This window comes from Triticum urartu, chromosome 4A, assembly GCF_056163025.1.
Source record: "Triticum urartu cultivar PI428250 chromosome 4A, HENAU_Tu73, whole genome shotgun sequence".
NCBI lineage: Eukaryota > Viridiplantae > Streptophyta > Magnoliopsida > Poales > Poaceae > Triticum > Triticum urartu.
Genome location: NC_141876.1, coordinates 224,238,086 through 224,244,085, shown reverse-complemented (window position 1 = coordinate 224,244,085; position 6,000 = coordinate 224,238,086).

The following is a 6,000-nucleotide window of genomic DNA, read 5'->3' as shown; positions in this document are numbered from 1 at the left end:
ATGCTCTCCAAAGCATTCTGGTGTTGTTGACAACCTGGTTCATAATATTCGCCAGGAGTGGGCAGGGCTGTAAGCTCAATGATGTCTTGGGCTTTAGCTTCATGATGGACATCGCCCGTCATCCACTCAAGGATCCAAGTCTTCGGATCCCTGTTGTATCCACGGGGAGGGTAGCATAGAATTGAAGCAAAAGTTCTTCATTCCAATGTTCCTTAGCAGTCACAAAGTTGAGCAGACCCGCATCACGGAAGCAGTCAAGAGCTTCTTCAAGGCAAGGCAATCCAGCAATGGCTTCGCACTCTAGACGCATATGAGGGAAAATGCGCCCCTGATTGTATAAGATGCCTGAATAGTAGCTGCGTTGCTAATAACTCCAGAATCGATCCGAGGAGATTCTTGGCCTTGTGTAGGGGTTCTTGTCACTGTCGAAGAATGTGTTGTGTGTCTTGAATCCATTCAGATTAAACGATCCTGGTGACATTGCAGTACCTGGAAACCGTGGTACCCTTGGCTTTGGCTTCTGGACCTGAGGCCTGTGCTCCACATGATAGTCAAATTGAGGTCCGGGAGCAGGCGGAGGAACCAGAATTGGCCAGCGGACGGTCACAAGCTGACCACGATCATATGCTTCCTTGATGGTGTGTGACCTAGGAGGTGGTACAGGAGTAGAGGCATTGGCTTCAAGCTGCGGATTTGCATCAGCTGCAACATTGGCTTCAGGTGCAGTGACATCTAGCACCACACTAGCTTCAGGCGCCACATTAGCTTCAACCATGACAACGTCATTAGCTTCAGTATTGGTAAACTCCACTTCAGGAGCTGGAGGGTTTGACACGTTCTCCTCGAGAACAACTTCAGGGTTGAACGGGGGTGTAGCAACTCTTTCTTCATCTATTGGTTCTTCTTCTTGGTCATCGGCTGATGCAGCCGGAATATCTTCAGCCATTTTGGCTTCAGATTCAGGGGTGTTCGTAGTAGGAGAGGCGTCAGGAAAGACTTCGCGTGAAACAGATTGGCGCTCTTCTCCTTCTGGAACACTTGACAATGTGACCTGTGGCCTTGGTCCTTTGCGAAGCCTGCGAAACACTGGTGACGCCTGTGGAGATGGAGTTGGTTGGGCCTCAAGGTCTTCATTGTCAATCACCAGAGTGGTGACCTGTGGTGGGGGAGTAATTGGTGTTTCTTCATCCCGAGGGGATTCTTGAGGGTGATCAGCCCATGAGTCATCCTGAGCAATTGGCGTCAATGGACGACCAATGCTGATGAGTTCACTCTTCATGAGAACAGGCGATGATACCAAATTGTGCTCGATCTGAGGAAGGACTTCATCATCTTCAATATTGTCTTGATGACCAATGTCTTCAGCTGCGGTGGGGTCAACAGCTGGATTCTCTTCAGCTTCAGGAGCCTCTGTGGAAGCAGGCTCATGAACTACCAAACGACGTTCTTGGTGTGCAGAGGGAGGACGAGCAACAAAAATTGGTTCGATGACAAGGGGCTCTGTGGAAGCAGCCCGGTCTCTCTTCTTTGTTTTTGTTTTCTTGGTTGGTGGAGCATCATCAGTGGTGGCTTTGGTCTTGCGCATTCTGGCTTCGGCTTCAGCTGCTCTAGTTTTCTTGAACTCTGAAGCCACTGTGGGGACCTTAGGCTTCGAGCCTGTCATATTGGCCAGGAAGACAATGCGAGGTTCTTCCTACCTTGATGCTTCTGGTTCGGCCACAGCAGCCTTTTTCTTCTTCGCAGCCATTCTGGGGTCGATGCCTGGTGGCCCCAAAGCCTTGCGCTTTTTAGCTTCATTCTAGCCTTGAACACATTTCGTAGCGAGATTCTTCATGCGGTCACGAGAACCTCTTGCTTCTTCACGTTTCTTGTGAAACGCCTCCTTGAGCTCATGCAGCATGACCTTGAAGTTTTGAATGTCTTCAACATTGCGCTTGGCCATGTGCTTCTTGAACTAAGCCTTTTCATAATCGATCTTGTGCTTTAGCTCAACAATCTTCTGGGAAAGAGCCCGCTTAGGAGCAATGGCTCCGTGGAAGGAGACGCTGAGGCCAATTGGGAGCTGAAGATCATCAAAACTGAGGTCTGGGCTGTCAAACCACTCATCAATAAACTTGTACAAAATCACCACATCAAAGAGGGGAAGATCATTGAATATTTCCGCCTCTTGTTTGCTCTTTATCAATTGCTCAAGAGCATCATCGCCAAGATCGTTGTTGCTAGATAGATCAATGGCTTCATTCCTGTTTCTCAAAACAGCAGCAGGATCAATGCTTGACCAGTTGGTTGTATGGGCTTTTTCAATTTGTCAGACTTGGAGATGCAAGAGAGATCTTCAGACTGTACACTGGTTTCAGGAGGTGCAGTGGCCAGAGGCTTCGCCCATGAGACCTTTGGTGCAGAGGAGGGCTTTGAAGCCTTTGGTTTCTTTTTCTTCACATGCTTCAGTGGTGCAGGCGCTTCCTCAGAATCAGCGTCATCTGCAGGTTCATCCATGTCTGCCCCTTCAACCATTATATGAGTGATGAGACCTTCTAAGTTGTAGAAGGGCCCAACAAGATTGGGTTCAGCTTCGCGTGTGCCGTCAGCACGTGGCGTAGAGGGGCCTGGGTTGAAGTCTAATCCCAAAGACTTCTTGTTTTCCTTGGCCAAGTTCTTTGCAAACTGATAGTTGTGCTTGAAGAGATTATCTTCACAACACCATAACAGAGAGGATGGGTCGGCATTAGCAAGCTGAGGTCCACGAATCATGTAGGGGTAGAAGCCTTGAGCAATAGCTTTGGACTTTGACTTGGGCTGAAGACCTTTGTATATGATATCTCCCCAGGGGCCCTTGATGACATTCTTCTCAGCATATTCATCGGTGACGAATCTGTACTTGAACCATTCCTCTGCCCAATGTCTTCGAATCCATTGGATTCGGTTCTTGCATTCTTCATAGGTCTCTTCTGGATCTGACTTGCATAACTCATAGAGATCCGGTGGCAGGTCCTTAGCAATGTTTTCATGGCGCTTTCTGTCGCCCTTCCTGACTGATTTTTCTGTTGCCATGAAGTTTAGACTGAAAGGCTTCAACACTTTCAAAGTCTTCTGTCTACTGGTTAGACAGGAACTGGCTTCAGGAGAAGTTATGTGATGTTGTAAGAACTCTACAAATGAATGCAGACTATGAGAACCAAGGGATTATCCCACGAACATGTACCTGTGACAGCATTAGAGATGCGAGGGAAGGGGAAGAGGTCATATGCATTCTTAGAAGATTTTGAAGATAAATCAGTTTAGAAGACATTGAGCTCATAGTGCGAAGATGTTCACTCATATGTAGAGAGTTGGTTCCAGATTTGTACGAATCCACGAATAAGTACAAGTGAGGAATCTAACTACTTTGTGAAGCATAAGTGAACATACTAGGCATGCTATGAGATGCAGAACAAGATAGATCCAACTTTGTAGGAACATAAACCACTTGTGGTTGAAAAGGATCAATCTATCGGATCAAAAAGACTACAAAAAGAGTTTTTATTTACCACTCGAGGAACTGCTAGATAGAGTAGGAGATGAGGCCGAGCAGTTCGATCTTCCGTGCCCTAACTTGGCGACGGAGGACACCTACAGCGACGGCGGATAAGACGATGTCCGCGGCCGGCGTGAGGACGGCGTCGGTGAGGTCGCGGCAGCTAAGCGCTTTGTTGCCGGCGTCGTCGAGGGCTAGCGGTGGCGCTAGGGTTTGTGCGAGAGGGAGAAGTGGAAGAAGAGATAATGACTGGGGTGAGGCATGTATTTATAGGGATAGGGATGGCACAACGTTATTACATAGGTGCCCCTGGCGGTTCACATCTGAAGGATACGTGGCGATCATGCAACACATCGGAGGTTGTTCCACGTTCCCACGTATGCCTGGATTGTCGGGTGGTGATTCCCGCTTCTCCGGGTTTCAGGTAAAAAGGATTGAGCATTGAAAACAGATTAATGTTTGTCTCTGTATCTTCTGCTGACAAGGACGCAGAGAAGACAGTCGACAGTTTCAATAGAATGCATATGATTTGGATAGATAGATTTGAGACGGAGCATAGAAAGGTTAGGGTCCGATCACATTCACTTAGTTCAAAAGATTCAACTAGAATACATAGCTATTAGTGAATGCTATAGAGGACAGAAACAAAATCAATATATTGAAGATAAACATGAAGCCATGTTAACATTGAAGACAAACCAAATGTGAAGACTTTGCAAATGTAACACCAACAGTAAGTATTCTAAACAAAAGTTTGGTGCTGGCGTTACCCACCGTATAGGAAGTATTAGACCCAGACACGGCACACAATTATCGTGGCGCTCCGAAGTCAAATTCTGTGTTAATGTATTCACACTTAGAGTGTAAGTCTTCATTAGTTGAAGATATACGTTACTTCGTGTGTTTGCACATCTAAGTCATCAACATGCATAAGTGTTAGGATGTGTGCATGATCACAGGACATTTGAGGATTCCAAGATATTTAGCTCACACCGCAACTTGCAAAACCTTTTCTCATCCAAGGGCTTTGTGAAGATATCTGCCAGTTGCTCTTCAGTGCTGACGTGAATGATATCAATATCTTCCTTCATGACATGATCTTTGAGAAAGTGATGACGGATCTGAATGTGCTTCGTCTTCGAGTGCTGAACTGGATTGTTGGTGATCTTGATGGAGCTTTCATTGTCGCAGTAGAGTGGCACTTGCTTCAGATGAATGCAATAGTCTATGAGTGTTTTCTTCTGTAACGCCCACGATGCGGCTATATCTCCCACGTGTCGAAGCACGACATAGAGGCATAACCGCATTGTAAGCAATGTCGCAAGTGAGGTAATCTTGACACATCCCATGTAATACATAAGGGAAAGAGATACATAGTTGGCTTACACTCGCCACTTCACACAATACATGAATAAAGCATTACATCATCCAGATACAATCAAGGTCCGACTACGGAACCAAAATAAAAGAAGACTACCCCAAATGCTACACAGGTCCCCGATCGTCCCAACTGGGCTACACTACTGATCAATTGGAAAACGGAACAACTTAGCAAACAGGATCTTCATCAAGCTCCTCCTTGAGCTCGGTTGCGCCATCTGTACGGTATCATCGACACCTGCAAACTGGTTTTTGAAGTATCTGTGAGTCACGGGGACTCAGCAATCTCGCACCCTTGCGATCAAGACTATTTAAGCTTATAGGAAGGGTAAAAGGTATGATGTGGAGCTGCAGCAAGCACTAGCATATATGGTGGTTAACTTACGCAAAAGAGAGCGAGAAGAGGAGGCAAAGGCATGGTCTATGAACTATGATCAAGATGTGATCCTAGAACAACCTACGTCAAGCATTACTCCAACACCGTGTTCACTTCCCGGACTCCCCCGGAAAGAGACCATCACGGCTACAACCAGACATTAACAAATTCCCATTTGCCCATAACCGCGGGCACGGCTTTCGAAAGTTCAAATCCCTGTAGGGGTGTCCCAACTTATCCCTTCACAAGCTCTCATGGTCAACGAAGGATATTCCTTCTCCCAAGACAACCCGATCATACTCGGAATCCCGGTTACAAGACGTTTCGACAATGGTAAAACTATACCAGCAAAGCCACCCGAATGTTCCGACAAATCCCGATCGGAGCTACACATATCTCGTTCTCAGGGCACACCGGATTGTCCAAGGTTCCGGTAGGCCAGCCCAAAGTTGCCCCTGGTGGCCACTGGCAGCTGACAGGTTTGACCAACACTCAGAGGAGCACTGGCCTGGGGGGTTTAATAAAGATGACCCTTGGGCAGGCCTACCCAAGGAAAAGAAAAGGCTAGGTGGCAAATGGTAAAACCAATGTTGGGCCATGCTGGAGGAGTTTTATTCAAGGCGAACTGTGAAGGGGTTCCCATTATAACGCAACCGTGTAAGGAACACAAAATCAAGGAAGATAACACCGGTATGACAGAAACTAGGGCGGCAAGAGTGGAACAAAACAC